The sequence below is a fragment of the Hippoglossus hippoglossus genome, chromosome 3 (genome assembly GCF_009819705.1).
Source record: "Hippoglossus hippoglossus isolate fHipHip1 chromosome 3, fHipHip1.pri, whole genome shotgun sequence".
NCBI classification, from domain to species: domain Eukaryota; kingdom Metazoa; phylum Chordata; class Actinopteri; order Pleuronectiformes; family Pleuronectidae; genus Hippoglossus; species Hippoglossus hippoglossus.
Window position 1 is genome coordinate 19,830,768 of NC_047153.1, and position 16,599 is coordinate 19,847,366.

General features: G+C 42.8%; 1 protein-coding gene across 3 annotated transcripts in view; it reads left to right on the forward strand.

The window, feature by feature from the left end:
* Positions 1 to 16,599, forward strand: part of tln2a (talin 2a) — a 105,002-nt gene that overhangs the window by 11,491 nt on the left and 76,912 nt on the right. For 2 of the 3 annotated variants that reach the window (XM_034581439.1, XM_034581442.1), the window contains exon 1: positions 215 to 396. The gene's annotated coding sequence lies outside the window, so the exon portion shown is untranslated. Of the gene's footprint in view, positions 1 to 214; positions 397 to 570; positions 779 to 16,599 lie in introns of those variants that run through there. The other variant, XM_034581440.1, reaches the window with a different exon arrangement.

Here is a 16,599-nt window from a genome sequence, read left to right on the forward strand (position 1 = left end):
ATCCACATTTAACAGGGGTAGCCTCTCTTGCCAATTAACAAAATGAAATATGCTGAGAATGTCTCATGTTAGGTGATTTGTTTGAAGTATAACAAATTCTAATCTATCCATTATTTGTAGTCCCTGTTGACATGGAGACGAGTAAATGGACTACAAAGCATGTGGTCCATTAATAATGACGCATTTCCTCTTTCCCACCGTAGGATTATTCCCCCCTCCTCATTCACACACTCACTCACACACACACACTTACACACACTGTCCGGCCCCTCGGATATTTGCCTGATCGCGGAGGAGGATATTTTCCTGCCGAGCAGCGGCTCTGTGTGTCGGCTCATGTGCATCTTCTCCGGGCGGACCTGCGTGAAATGCTCCAGCACAGGACCTGATCTGAAGGTAGGTGCACAACCCGCTAATCTGTGTATTGTGCTGCACACACACACACACACACACACAGATCTGTGTGTCTGACCTTCCTCTCGCTTTAGAATGAAACTGCACGGTGTGTCTGTGTGTAGGAGAGAGAGGGAGAGACAGAGAGAGATAGCCCTGCGTGCTGCTGGATGGGAGCCGCTCTCTCTCTCTCTCTCTCTCTGCGTCTTCGCTCCTCCGCTCGCCTTCTTCTCTTTGAATGAATCGCTGCCTTAAGTTGTGTTCCGCTCGTTTCAATCAACCAAACTTGTGGAGCCTGTGGTCGTGTGGACTTCCCCGGTGGCGTCGGCTCGGTTCGGGGGTGGACTGTACAGAGCACGGGGCTGCAGCAGCAGGAGCTCACCCGGTGCGTAAAGAGGGTCTTTTTCTCTTAAACAATTCGAACCCGCAGGATCGAGGCAGCGCGTGGAGGCTCGGTGTGGTGGGTGGGTGTGCAGACAGAGTTCACACATGCAGGGCAGTGGGGGGGGCTGCTAACCCAAGTTACACTGCACCGGCCGGAGAGGAGATCACACTCCGCCATGTTAACTTACCATCAAGCTGCCACAGGCGATTGTTTGCAACTTTTCTTTTTTTCTGGCTGATTTTACGCGCAGCCATGTCTGAAAAGCGCACAGGCAAATGTGCAATGCGTGGCCGCTGTGCGCGAGAAGCGGTGTAAATGCCCACATTGCTGCTGCTGCTCCACCACACTGGCAGTCATTACACAGCTTGCAGGGGGGGTGGGGGGGGGGACCTATGTTTGCAGCCGTGGGCGTTTATTCCCAGCGTGTTGTGCATGTGGCTGCCTTTCTGCCACCGTGCTGATCACGAGACAGTGGGACATGATACAGACAATAATGCACGGGTACACTGCGGCACCGGGCTATAGGCTGTACAGCACGTTGTATGAGCTGGGGATGGCTGCCTGGATCGACACCGCTGCCACACCCCTTCACAGAGAGACCGTGGAGGCTGTGGTACTCTGCACAGTTTATACCGATCACATGTCTCCTCTGTTTATTATTGTTCATCAACCGTGTCCTCACATCACTTGATTAATCACGTGCCAAGTTTGTGCACAGGGATGAATACACTCTGTGTGTGTGTGTGTGTGTGTGTGTGCGTGTGCGTGCGTGCGCGCGGATCAGTCAGTAGCCAGTAAATTACAGTGACATTTCAGCACATACCTTATAGAGTGAGAACATTTTTGCAGGTCCTCACATTTTTATGGGGTTTTGGGGTTAAATTTGGGGGTTGATACATTTAAACAGACGCATGTGTTGAGTAGGCACAGGCACAGATTTATATATATATATATATATATATGTGCCCCTCTGTTATGTGAAAAGCCCCTAGGTTAGGGGACAGGATAGGGGGTTAGAATGTGGAAAGAAAAAAAGAGGTAGGTGAATTAGTAGGTTCATATCGGTTAGAGTTAGGTTTGGATTATGGTTAGGCTTTGCATTATGCCAATGAGTGTCCTCAATAAGTTGACCTCTTTAGGGACCTTCTCCAGAGGAAATGGTGTGTGTGTGTGTGTGTGTGTGTGTGTGTGTGTGTGTGTGTGTGTGTGTGTGTGTGTGTGTGTGTGTGTGTGTGTGTGTGTGTGTGTGTGTGTGTGTGTGTGTGTGTGTGTGTGTGTGTGTGTGTGTGTGTGTGTGTGTGTGTGTGTGTGTGTGTGTGAGAGAGTGATATCTGGTTGGGAGGCAGACATGACAGGTCATATGAGATGGGGACACCGGGCAAGAAATGTTTGATATGCAAGGAAGTTTCTTTGGCAGTTTAATGAGCAAAAGTAAAACGGTCTGTATTTATATTGAGCTTTTCTAGTCTCGATGACCACTCAACAGTTTTACATTCATACAGTGCATCTATGTGCAGCACTTTTCTCTATGAGAAGAAGTAAAACGCCCCCGAAGCCCACTCACTCACACACACACACACACACACACACACACACACTTCGCCCTCCAGCTGCCTAGACCTAGGCTTGACAGAAAAAAGACACATGACCTTACAGGCTGCAGGATCCTCTCTGTGTGTGTGTGTGTGTTTGTGTGCGATGCCTCAGGAGCGAGCGCTCTGATTGTTACACATCCCTTTAGGTGTGTCTCACATCACTCCTGTATATTAAGATCCATGTGGCAGACGGTGGCATTTCTTGCCGGGGCGCTCGGCAGTTATTAAATATTTCTTTATCTCTCCCCCACAAAAAATCTATAGTTGGTAAAGGTGTGGAGAAAATTGCAGCAGCGAGGAGAATGTCATCGTTTCTTTAAGTTGCCCTTTGTCGAGATCTGTCCTTTCAAAATGGCAGCTCTTCTTCGTCTAATGAAGCCGCCTCTTGTTCTCCTGTGCTGATCAGTGACACTTCTGCTTCATCTCTGTGAAAATGTCATTTTCTCAGGCCACATAGTTAAAGTGTTGCTATCTGCTCACCGCTCCTGCTGCTTGGTATGCAGCCCTGCCACCGGCGGCGGCACGTCATTTGTTAAACTGACCAAACTCTTATCTGGTGTTTCCCTGACATAAAACTGGCAATCAAATGCTTTTTTTCTCCTCATCATATTAGCGGCTGCACTGACCTTCAGTATGATGATACTTTCATTAGCAGTTTGTGACTAATCTTCTCAAAGCAGAATGATCAACACATTCTCTCTTTTATTTTGCAGCTGCTCAGTTATTTAGCGCTGCAAGGAGAAGCGATGGATTCTACACATGTTGAGACCACATTATTTATACACACATCCCGCAGAGAATAATGAACCTATACTGTGATGGTCATGTTGCTCTGAAAGGCCTGAGGGGACTAACCCTCGATGGTCACGTGCGTCTGGCTCGTAAAGACCTTCATGGCCGATCTCTTCCGGTGGTAGATTCATCACTGATTTATTGATCTGTCTCTTTCACGGCATGGAAATAGGCCTCTGCTGTCACTTGTGAGCACAGAGAGGAAGTAATGAGCAGCCCATAATGACAATTTAATCACCAGAGGTACAATGTTAATGCACTGGACGGATGGAAGGGAGCCAATGGTTTGTTGTCACGTCCAGCTCGGCGGCAGTTATTGCTCTACATACAGTATGTCTATCACATAAAGTGACTCACACGTTACTGTATGTGAAAGACGTAGTCAGATTATTAGCGGAATATCTGTCTGTCAGAATCCCTTCACACTTGTTTTACAGTTGCTCTGAAATAGGAAGAACCTGTTGTTAATGCAGCAACAGCTTGGTGAAGGATCCTGGTCTTCTCTTCATGTTTCTCAGTGCAGCTCCCAGTTGGTCATTCCTTTTTTTTTTTTTTATGGATCTCAGAGTCTGAAACAAGAGTTTGGAAGTTGTTGCTGTGTTGGTAACTAGGCGTCAGTGTTTCGTTGCCAAAACTGGCAAAATACTTGCTGTAGTTTTTGTTTATTGGAGGGATAATGGTCCTATGTGGCTGTGGAGAACAGCTTTACTTGCAAGATTACTTTTCAGGGAAGGTCTCAGCAGACTCGTGACCTCATTAAAGCATCAACAGTTTGTTAATCATGTCACATTGGACCTGATGGAAATTAAGATAAAACTTTAATGATGAAAGCGTGAACAGATTCATCCATGGTTGCCATTATTTGTAGATTTCATATTTGGAAGCTTTCCAGCCCCTTGTTTGTGGGACTTTTTAGGGGACTTAGGGGACTCCTCTGGACTCCCCTTTTTAGGGGACTTAGGGGACTCCTCTGTGATCTCTGACTCCAACCTTATGTTGACACGATGGGTCCTCTGAATAAGCAAACATGTCTTCACATAAATTAAGCTTATGTTTGCCATACAGGGCTTAAGATGTAATTCAGCATTGCTTTTAATTCTAAATGTGATATGTAAGAATTCTTCATTTAAAAAAAACAACTGGACATATGTTATGATATTGTTGACTTGTGTACTGGCATTATCCTAAATGTCTCAGAGAAATCCCCAGTTTGATTCAAGGTAATGGAACGTTTCATACTGGTCGCCCCAATTTCCGCCATATCCGCTCAACACTGCTAGCTAGTTAGCCAGTCGGCTGTTTTTTCCATCCACTGTATGAAGAGACCCCTAGAGGCTGATGTTACATATTGTTCATGCAACACAAACACGCACACACACTTTCCTCAACCTTAGCGATGGAGTGACAAAATTATCCCTCACATAGTGGATTCATCGGAATCAGACGGAATCATTTTATAACGGACGCTTATTTATAGTCCCAAAACTTTTGATGAAAGCAAACCCCATCTTTAATCATGTTTTCTGCAACATGCATTCAGAATATTTACTTTCTGCAAATAACTTTCGTGGTGGTGGAGTCCGTCGTTTCCACCCTCTAATCCTTTGAGTTCATTTCACACTATGGACGCATACACCATTTATCTTTGATCTTTTATTAATGCACACTTGCTTTTGCTATGTTAACCAAAGGTGTTTCTTCAGTTTGTGCATATTAATACCTTCCAGATTGCCGACGCACATTTTGGGACTGTTCTGGAGGTGTCGTGATGTGCTCAGTGCGGAGAGTCCTGCAGTGTGAGGGGGGTGGAGGTATGAATGGAGGTGGAGGAATGTCTGGCCTAGTTCAAGTTAACAATATCACAGAATTTCACACTTTGTTGTGACTAAGCCAAGGCATGTGTACCTTTTAAACATAAGAGTTAAATCTCAAGATTCCTAGCAGGTCTTCCTGTGAGAAACAGAGGGCCCCTGTGCGGGGGTCTTTCTTATGTGTGTGTGTGTGTGTGTGTGTGTGTGTGTGTGTGTGTGTGTGTGCGCAGTCAGTGCTTGCTTGGTTTCAGACGCTATCAGACAGAAAACACATTGAATCACTTTACACTGTTCTTTGTTCTTGCCACAATCTCATTTTAAAAGGGTCTCTCTGTAGTGAGCAACATGTAGTCGGCTCACACAATATTCAAGTGTCACAGTTTTATTAAGCTCAAATTTTAAATGAAGCATGGGCAGCACATTCAGTATGAATATCAAGATATTGATTTTCACGTTTAGAAAAAGATTCTGTCCCTCTGGTCAATCTGCATTGAAGCAAGTGAACAAAGTTGAAGTGGTAATGTTGGACGTGTGTTGTGACGACTGTGATTTGATTGTTGTAGCGGTTGTTAATAAGTTAATGTGAGATATATTGAGTTCAAATAAGGCTGTACATTTCAAGTTATTATTTGATTTTTGATGTAAGTAGAGGAAATAATTCAGAGGCCAGATGTTTTATGTTGCATTAAAATGACTACATTACCAATAATGCACTTTGAGATGACGACAGAAGCGGCAACTTTGTTGCTGTTAGCAAAGTGTAAATCCTACATGTATTCATCATTTTGTATTCCCTGAAGAGAATATCTCTGTTCAGTGGGGACTCATCATTATGAAAGTAGTTGGATTTAGCTACAACAATGTGTGAGTTTTGGATGCTTAGTCATTACTGGGCGGATCTAGCAGAGGCTTCTGTGCAACTCCCTTCTACTTTCTGCGTTTTCCCACCTCCCACTGAGCTCTGGGTTGCCTGCATCCCACTCAGTCCACCATGCAACGTACACAGCATTTAATAAAAGCCAATACACTGGTGGCCTTTAAGTAACTAGTTCTACACTCATAGCTGTTGCTGATGGATTGATTTGAAATACTCTGCCTGGATTGTTGTGATTTAAACTTTTTTTCTGTCTACAATTAAACATGAAGTATGAGCAGCCTGTCTGAGCAAGTGTTTCCCCGCAGCAGCCTTCGCATGTGCTGTGATGTAAGTCAGTGGACCTCAGTCAGGTTTAAAAATCCCAAAAATTATTTCGGTCATGCTGATCAGTCTGGAGCAGCAGTATCCAGTATGGTTGTCATAGTGACAGGGGATGGAAACTCATGCTGCCTACCTCTTAATAGGCGTTTTGAATGTAATTGTTCATTTGAACTGTTATCCCAGGGGAATACACTAAATGCAAAAAATGAAGGTCTTATGGATATTTTTTATGTCCACAGATTATTTATTGATTTAGATCCATTAGTAGTTTTTACATATTATTAATACAGACATGCTTAAACAGGACACTGGGATTGAGATTGCAGTGTGTGTAACAGTATTCATAAGATCGTTAACTTAAGAACATAATTTAGAGTTAAATATGACATTAAATTTTAAAGTTCCCTGTGGTGAAATCAAGTGGAGGGCTCCTGTTAAAGTCTGTCACTTGGTAATGAAAAACCAGCTATTTGTGAATGTTAAGTGGCTTCTTTATTAGCCTCCTGCTCGTCATAGGATATGTTACAGCTTTTTGGCTATAAATAAGCAAACACTAGTTAAAATTGCTGTTCATGATTATATAACTGCCATTACCATTTTTATTCTGGTAATTTAAGTACTTATATCCAGTTCATCGTCACTGACTTTACTCTTATTTTAATGTCGCACTCGTATGTTTTGCGATAATGAAACCGTATTTTCTCGTGGCGCCACTGTAAAAACGTACTGTTATATATTTAAATAGAGAAATCAAACTATCTAACACTGATCACTAGTTGTTTTGGCCAAAGCCACTGTAAATTCAAGGGGATTTGGCCAAAGTGTACCATCATATTCGGCCCCGGGCTGAAAGAGTATCTGCTCCGAAAGACGTTTCAGGTTACAGCTGAGCTCTTCAGCTATTACTGGACTGCATCTCTGGCAGAAATCCCTACTGCCATGGCCGCCACCTCGAGACTCATGCCTCTTAAGTCACCAGGGCAGAAATGTAACCTAATCGGGCGTCTGCTGCTCCCAATTCATAAGCACACTGTCCAGCGTGTAGACCCTCTTGAACCATGTTACTACATGACACCCTGTAATTTTTGCATTTCTCTCAGAACACTTAGCTTATATGTCTTTTGGGCAGTAAAATTAATTTTCCATCTTACCCCCTCTTCCTTGTTCTGGGGGGTTGTTTGATCTTGCCAAAGAAACCAGGAAATGCAGTAAATGCCTAAAGGTTAAAGGAGCATGCCTATTAAATAGAGATTGCTGCTTTGCTTCGCCAGACAGAATTAGAGGGTCTGTAGACAGAAAGTGAAACGCGTAACACACTCTCCTCTACAAGTGGTCGTATGGAAAGTCATTTATTTTGGACTCATTCAATTAACTGCTAAATGCCATGTGTGGTTATTTGTGGAATCTTATCCAAAGTTTGTTTACATGCATATAACTATTGCTCTCACGTGCTACAAAAGAAAACGATCTTAAGATCTCAATGTGTAATATGTGTGCAATTGATCACAATGTGACAGGAGGAAACAAACAGGCATGGGATTTGTTTGAGAAGTGTCAATTGAATCTGCAACTAATGAGTGCACACGGATTCAATGGTTCAGCCAATGAAAACTTTTGCCCTGCCCTTGTCTTTTAAAGATTAGAGCATCTGGGTTTCCTCTGTCACTTTGAAGATCCTTTAGACTATAACAACATCTATTCCTGAAGTCATGAGCAGATGGTGTCCTCGTTACTTAAACATGTTTGTTGTTTGTTGACAAATTTCAACATTTGTATCACTCATCAAAGTATTTTTGTCCCTGTGACGTTGTGGTTTGTGAAAATAATCCCGCATTGGAATTCCCCAGGAAGTGAGTGCGGAGCAGCTCGGAGCTTCGTTGAGCAGGGCTGAGTGAGGGGACGCTCTGAGGAGAGCTGGAAATGTATCCCACCCCTTTGCTCCCCCTCGGCCGTCCGGGACAGCTATTCTTGGTTTTCCCATAAGGATAAATTCTTGCTACAAATGTTCGGCAGCTAACTTGGGGAGTAACCCCCCGGTGTAAAGCCACCCTGCTGGTAGAGGAGCTGAAATTTTCCCAGTGTGGGGTGTGAGGCTGTTGAACAAATTTGGTTGAAGGGTAGAAGTTACATCACATCGTGTAGTCTTGAAGGATGACTTTCCGGAAAGATTTGGCAGTATTTTGTTCTCCCGTTGCCATTATGAAATGTGGGTTGAGTATTTGGCTGGAGGTGTAACGACTCTGAAACTGAGACGGAGACGTCCACGATCTTGTATCATGATACAGGATGACGGAACTGTGATACTTCTGACTGCTGCCACTGCTACATGTGCAGCCTGTTGAGCTCTCATCCATTTAGTAATATTACGAAACTAAAGCTTTATTTCACAATTAATACTGTAACACATGTAAATCCCAAAATGAATATTCTATTTAATGTCAGGCTTTAAATATTACACCTATTTTATTGTCTTCCAACTCCATGTTTCACTAGGCAGTCTGTTCGATTGGATCAAGATTGATTATAACCCTGAGAATTCAGGGAGCAGACTCGGTCGTCTCACAAATCTCCTGTGATACTGTCTGACAATTGTAATTATCCATAACATATATTGTTTGTATTATTTGACACTAGGATATTTACAAATGTTGTCCAAGTAAACCCATGGTGAACGTTCTCATACATGTTGTAGTAAATAAGGCTAACCATATATTAAGTGTTTACATGCCTCTTGTCTTAAATGACACCTTCTGTTTTTGTACTACCAGAACCCCTGTTTATTATTCCTGTTACTCAGATTCTCTTACTGCAAATCAGATTATCATATAATTGAAAATCATCTTTTCTGTTCTCTCTTACTGCTCAGCTATCCGGGGATGTAGACACCCCGAACTTAAATCCCATCAGGGGTTAGACGATTCAATCGGTTCTGTCAGGCAGGCCAGTCAGAAAGCTGAGCGGGGATGGAAAAATGATCTACCTCAATTGCAGCCAGATACCTCGTCTTGATTGAGACACACAGGAATCTATATGAAACCTACAACCTCCTCTCATGATTTAGTGCCCACCCTTACTGTAAAAGATATGTTTTATATAATTGTCCCTCGTCTTCTTAACTCTTGCCCAGCCTCTGTTGCTGTTCCTGCATCTTTTAAACAAGCACTTGTCCAGTCTCTGCTCAAAAATAATAACTTAGGATACAGGATTAGTATCAAGCGTGCAGCACTAAATTTGTTTAAATTCTTGCTCTAAAAAAGGGCATTCTCTGTGGCTTTAGGTCAGTTTTCCTCATCTTCTTATCTCCTACCTATGGGGTCCATCAGGGATCCATCCTGGGACAAGTACTATTCAGCATGTACATGCTACTTTATGGCAATATTATTAGGAAGTATAATATCTTGTTTCATAGATGTTTCTCCTACTAAAATGGAGTGATTCTTACGGCCTGGACGGTTTTGAGGAACTTGCACACAGCCCCTGTGTCTCTTAGATCTGACAACAAGTCTCTCTTGCAACACTGCTAACATCTCCTGGTAGTTGGGAACTTAATTTGTGCAGAAGACCTTCAAACGTACAGGGGATATTCCCCAATCTGCCCTATAGTATAAAAAGTAGGTTCCACGTTCTCAACAAAAACTGAAAGGCAACAGAGCTAGTATTGTTTATCCATAATTGTGAGGGTGGGTTGCCATTAGGAAAAGATGGTGCTCCCTCAATCTCTTTTTTTCAATTCAGGGTAAAGAAAAGTTTTTATTCACTGGTCGTTTAAGTCCTTTAATTCTGTATTTGTGAACAGCTTCAGCTGTGTTCAAATTTGCTGAAACATGACAAAAAATGTGTTTAGTCCGTTTCCTGTGTGACGCTTTGTCTATTTTCAGATGGTTTTGTGTTGGATGTGTCTCACTTTGCTGCCCTCTCAAACACATCCTACCTGACACTGCAAAATTCTGCAGTTGGATGGCACCAGAAATAGAACTGTAAGTGGCCATTAATGTATGACTGTTACACAATCGTACTGTCAGAGCTCCTTGCCCTTGGCCCAAACCTTTCTGTCTGGAACAAACTCGCTCGCACCCCCACCTCTCTGCAGGCCTGTGATATTGCTAGTGGAGGTTGCAGATTGAATAGAGCTATATAAGGGAAACCATTCTTTGTTTATTAGTTAAGGGAGAGTTCATGGGAGTGCTGCCAGGCCTCTCTAGAAATGGGGACAGCAAGAAGAAGACTGAAGACCACTCAAACAGAGTGTACTCTGCTATGTAGAGCTGTAAACACTGCTCCGTTTTTTTTTTTTTTTTATGGCGACGCTATGAGCCGGGCAGCTGGCTTGCATTACATGTGGAAAGCTTAGTGTTAATCAAGTGGTTGAAAATAGCCCTTTATTCGTGTGCCGTGCTATGGGCAGGGCTTGCTAATGCAGCTCGCCACAAGGATACAGTGGTCACATTAGCTGCCTTCCAATGACTTTGTGTGGTGGACGTTGTCAGTCGAGTTATGAGGAGTGGAGGATTGTTGGAGAGCGGCCATCCACCTGCTGCAGATGGCTCTTCTGTGAGCTCAACTCACAGTTTGGTAGGCGTGTCCTGTCTGTCGTATGCTCACGTCCAAACAAGGCCCAATCAAAGGAACATTTTAGTATTATGCGCTGCCCTGACCCAAGATGACATTATAACCTTGTCACACAGTGGTATAGTGTTGAGGGTTGTTGTTGCTGTTTTTTTGCAGTTGCTTCCTATAAATTGTTGTTCACTTCTTAAAGGTGGTATTTGAGTAATTCTTTATCTTGCAGTAAAAATCTTAATCTGTATTTGTAAGCAGTATTCATTTTTAAGTCCCTGGGTCTCCGATGTGAAGATGGTTAAGACATCATATTTCGAAATAGCTCTTTTCTCCATGGGCCTAAATCTGTCTAAGGTCTCAACATTTATATGCAACCATATGTCGCATTATATTTACACATTAACAAGACTCATGTTTATTGGTAGTATCATTATCGTTTGGGTAGTGGAAGCCAGTGGTGGAGGTTGTGCTAAGTCAAGAGTTGCAATGCTCAGATTTTGTTGTCAGCTTTGTATAATCACCATTAGATTGTTCATTGAATGCACTCTACATGAACTGCATGCTGTTGAACAAGGCCTAACCTTCCACTTGCTGATGTAGTTCTTTGTGTAGGATTAAAGACAGGATTTGATGCTTCATAAGTGCCGTATGCTTATTTTCTGAGGCAGATTTCTGCAAACGGTTGCAAATGACTCCTGATCCTAGTTTGAATATGTAAGTCAGTAACTTCTGAGTTGCCAATTTAAAATCAGATTGTTTATATTAATCCTTTTGAGTTTTAAAGTTGGTGTGCACCATGTTTCATACCAGCATGTCTATGGGGAGCTTGTTCTCCAGCTGGCAAAGACACAACTGCCGCATTGTCAGATTCCTCGCTTCAGATGGACTCGGGCGTTTTGTCTTTTGGACTCAGGGTAGAATGCCAGCCTTGTCCTCAGTTGGGTTACTTATCTCCCCTGTGCAGAGAACACCCTTAGGGAAATTACTTGAGGGGGGGCATCCCCACCCACCCACCCCTTTGCCTCCTTGACAACACGATTGAATGATGTCTCTCCTTTGAAGACTGAGTTCCAAGTTTGTTAGTTATAGTGTTAGTCAGACACCCTCTCAATTAGCTACTAGACTATCTGTGTTTTGTAAGGCGGGTAGGCAAACGGCAGGTGGGAAATTTGTTGCTGCCTGGTCTTTGGTGAATGCTCTTGCAGAAACTCTGTGCCTTTTTTCAAATTGGCAACATGCACTGCTTGGAGAGAATGGGGGATTTAAATGCCAGTTACAAGTGGCAAATGGGAAATGGGATTTTTGTTTTTCATCTTTTTTCCTCTGATGCTAAGTGAAGCTTGTTCCTTGATTGGCTTTTTGTTAACTGTGCTGCCAAGCCTTTTACTTTCATGCAGCTGTGGGAACAGGTGAGCGCTCACATGCAACCTGGCATTCCTGTGCTGTTTGGACTGCCACGCATTCCACAACTTTCCTCTACCCCTCAATGCTTTATTAAGATAGGCTGTGTTCAAATAAAGCCCACACATACACTTGTTTTTCTGTTACTTAATGAGAGTGGACGAAGAGGTGCTACTTGGCACGCTGCACTTATGGTCTAGTGTTAATGCGTAAGTGGTAAGGGTGTAAAGATTCTCCAAATCCTCAGGGTTTCCACTCTGCTGACTTGAATGTGCTGGGAGGAGGGGGGAGGTCTCTGAAGGCTAATTAAACTAGTCTAACTTTGACTGCAGCAATGATCACATGTTTGTGATTGGTCCAAAACAGTCAAGTGACACATAAGTGTAAGGTGTAACAAAATATATGGCTTGCCTTGCTTGAATTATTATTATTATTCTTTCATTCTGAATTCACAATGTTGGTCTTGGTGGACATGCACATGTTAAATGAATAGTTTCACATTTTAAGAATTACACCTATAAGCTATTAGTAGTGTAAGCACGGAGCACAGCACTCTAGAAATTGTATTTAGGATGCATTTGGACAATTGGTACCGTAGTAAAGCTACCATTGCATTAAATTTGTATCCCTCGTCTCCTCCCTCCCTCCTGTCCCTGTCTCTGGTGCGGTCATGGTATTCCTGCTGAAAAATAAGCTGTTTTGGAATCAGTCCCAGTCTGCTGACCCAGCAGGAAACAGTAGCACCCCCCCTCAAACAAATATCCTACTCAACTCCCATCCACCAACAGTGTTCCCTCTTTATCTGTCAAATTTTCTGCCACTCAAATCTATCCATCTCTTCATTTCTGTCACCCCTATCTCTATTTCACCACCCCACCCTTTCCCTCCTCAACCCCAGCAGATAGCCAGCGTGTCAACACCTCGGCTGCAACCCAGTCACAGGGATGAGATGACACAGGTTGCCTTGGTCAGGCTGTAAATCAGCAGCCCACATCGGGTAAATGGAGGAAGGGAGGCGTTTTGATGGACAGAATATTCACACTGACTGTCTGTGTGACATTTAGATTTTTTTTTTCTTCCATTACGTTTGTCTTGTTATCTGAAACAATTGACTCCTCGTGCATGATTTGCCATAACTGACAATTGGTCACCTTCAACTGTTTCTGAAAGGACACATCATGAGAAATTGTTGGCCTGAAATAGTTCAAATTGTTTACTACAGCGATTTATGGAGGGAAATTGGTCTGAAAAGGATTTTTCACTTTACTCCTTCACACTATAAATAGAGTAAATGCTGTAACCTGGATTTTGTGCCATCTGTTTATCTCTGTTATACTTACATTAGATTATAAATCTAATCAGATAATGCCTTTGCATTTTGCAGGTTAAAAAAGTTGACACAGAAACATGGCTGATTTCAGGTGGGATTTTCCACAAATAGAAACTGTGTTAGGTCAGATTTGAACCAGAATTATTTTATTCATGTTTTATTCTGGAAAAGAGGTGCCAAGCAGTCCTGCAATGGTGAATATATATTCTCTTAAAGAAATATAAGACTTCTATACAGGGATTTCTTGAATATGAATGTTAAAACATGCATTACACAGCTGAAGCAACAATTCTGCAGACTGTCAGTGGTGCCCAGCGGGTGCTCTGCTGACTCTCATTGTGGAGCTGCTCTTTTACTCTGTTTCTTTAGATGCAAAGTCACTATTTGCTATTCAAATTAGATGGAACCACGGTGCATTTCAAGTCGTCTGTCTGTCTTCACAGGATTGGATACTAAAGGCAAAAAGTCAGTGTTCATGCTTGCACTGTTGTGTGCCTGCCCTTGCCACCAGACTCTGCAAACAATGCAGAGTGTTCAATGTGTATTAGGTGAATTGGGAGTGGCTCCTGTCTGCTCCCAACAATAGAACTGACAAGCAAAGGGGGGCAGGCAGACTTTCACTTTGGAGTCAGCATGGCAAAACTGGGCTTGGAGTCGGTGGATTGTTCATCCACAATAGGCGGCCACAACCCTGTAAAGCAGTGTATCTCCCATGTCATGTTTTTCCTCTCATGTAGTGCCTCTGCCCTGCCACCAGCCTGCTTTTTAATTGGTTCTCCTGCCTGCCGGTTGTCTTAACCTGCCTGGAATTGTTATCACGTCAACTCGCCCTGGAATTGCAGTGAACTTTTCCAAAAGGGCTTTGGGAAAAAAGTGTCACACGGAGAGAGGCACTCATCCATTTAAAAAAAACCTTGAATGCAGCAGCTAATGGAAAAGATAAGGGATTGCAGAGCAGTCCTTATCCTAATAAAAATGTATGTCAATCCATATAGCTGTTGACTAAATTGGGTTTTGAAGGCCGGAGTGGCCGCGGCTACAGTGGCAGACAGTTAAATGTCTCCTCGCAGCTGTTCACCCAATGAGCGGATTAGAGGACTCTCATATCTCCACGGCTGAGATGCAAAAGAAGATTAGGTCAGTAGCTCATGAAGAGGCCCGGTCTGTCCTAATCTGCTGGACTGCCAGACTGAGACGCTGCCTTTTAAACTGGGCTTTGATGATTTATTGTGTCTTGTAAATGATGTACTCACTTCCGAGGCTGCCAGTGCATTTTTTATGGGCCATTTGTTCGGATACTTTGAGGAGTGAGCACATTGGCAGCCCATATGTGTCAAATAGTATATAGGAAAATATTTTTCTCGTTTGTCTGAGGTTTTAATCAAATGGGAACTTATGTGACAATCGCGTTTCTATGGTGCCGTTTCTCTTCATAAAGCAAGAATAGTTCTACTTCCAAAAAACAGCTTTACTTCAATTATGTATCCAGCCCTAATTTCTACACATGCAAAAACTGGAAGAATGCAAATATCTCAGGATGAGAAAGAGGAGCCATTCACATAGAAGATGCAGACGAAGATGTCAACTTGATAAGACAATGAGATTTGAGAGCTTTTGGGCAAACAGCAAGATTCTCAAACAAGTTGCAGGGTATGGTCATTATTTTTAACTATAAATTATTTGTATATGACAGACAAATAATTTATCATCCCTTCCTTTTTTCTTTTATGTTAATTCTATAAGAACTAGACAAACATGTGTAGGATGTTCGGCCTTGGCAGAGTTATGTGCTCTATGTGCCGTTCTCGTTACTATATGCTTTTACATCCACGTAGAGATCTCTGGTCCCATTGGTGTACGGGGCTTCAAGCGTAGTGACCAGGCGGTGTAACCAGAGCTCAGTATCTATCATACTCTACCGGGGAGCGTGACAGTGGGATTTGATTCAAGCTGCTCTGCTATGCCACAACCACTTGGCAGCTGGTATCGCCACGACCAGCAGGACCCGATTGACACATTGGACCAGGTCCCGAGTGTTCAGCTCTGAACCTCAGTTCGCTTGAAACCTCACGCAGGATGGATGATGGAAAATGGGGAAATAAGTGTGTGATATGAAGTGATATTTAAAACTGTAATCTGATGAGTGGGGGTTTTAAAATATAGTTTTTAATGAGGGTTGGTGTTTTTTGCTATTTGAAAATGTGTCCTGAGGTTTTATCCTGAGGAAGAACACGGTGATTCAAATGCCTGTAGTTGCTGATGTGCAAGTTCTCTACCCTCCCTCTTATTAGTTGTTAAATTAAAATCTTATTACAATTTAATAGATTTTATGTTTTATTTTTATTTGTAAGACAATAAAGATAGAAAAGGCTTGAACCTCTTGACGGCAATTCATGTGCAATTGCATGCGGTGGCATTCAGTGTCGTTTAAACCACATTTGCTGTGAAATCTCCTTTCCCAAGATGACGGGTTCCAGTTTCTCCCTTTTTCCATCAAAGCAGCTCTCCTCCCACTCTTGTGATGGTGGTAGACGACATGACCTGCCTTTCGGGTCAGCCGTTTGAGGGGAATTCTGCAGGGCGGCATTACTCCCAGGAGCCAGCTGCTGGTTAATGAGTAACTCGGAGGAAATGGGTGATAATGCACAACAAGTAAATCATTTCAGCTGAAAATTCCGGCCGGTGAAAGTCCCAACTGCCTCCAAATGTTGTTGATGTGTCCTGAGAGAAGTACTTACGCTGTGGAATCTTTGAATAGTTGATGGACTTTATTTAAGATCAGTACATTTCTATTCTCCAAAACTGTAATTTTTCATGAAGGCTTGCTGTTAAAATGTATCATCGGCAAATGTTGAGCAGGAACATGCATTTTAACTCAAAGTTGTTATTGAGGCTGCTCCGTATGTGGAATGTGAGGCTGACTTGCTGTCCTTTTAATTTACTGCTACAGAAGAGAGGAACATTGTAAATATTATTTCCTTGGACGATTAATTCAGTCACTTGAAATGGTATGTAAATGTATAAAGAACGGCTCAGATAATCTTCTGATTCCCAAATTTGTGTTTCCTTTTGCTGAAATGTGTCTTTTAGCCCTGGTGTGTTTAGCCTTGTCTCTAACCTTGTGGTATGAGGAA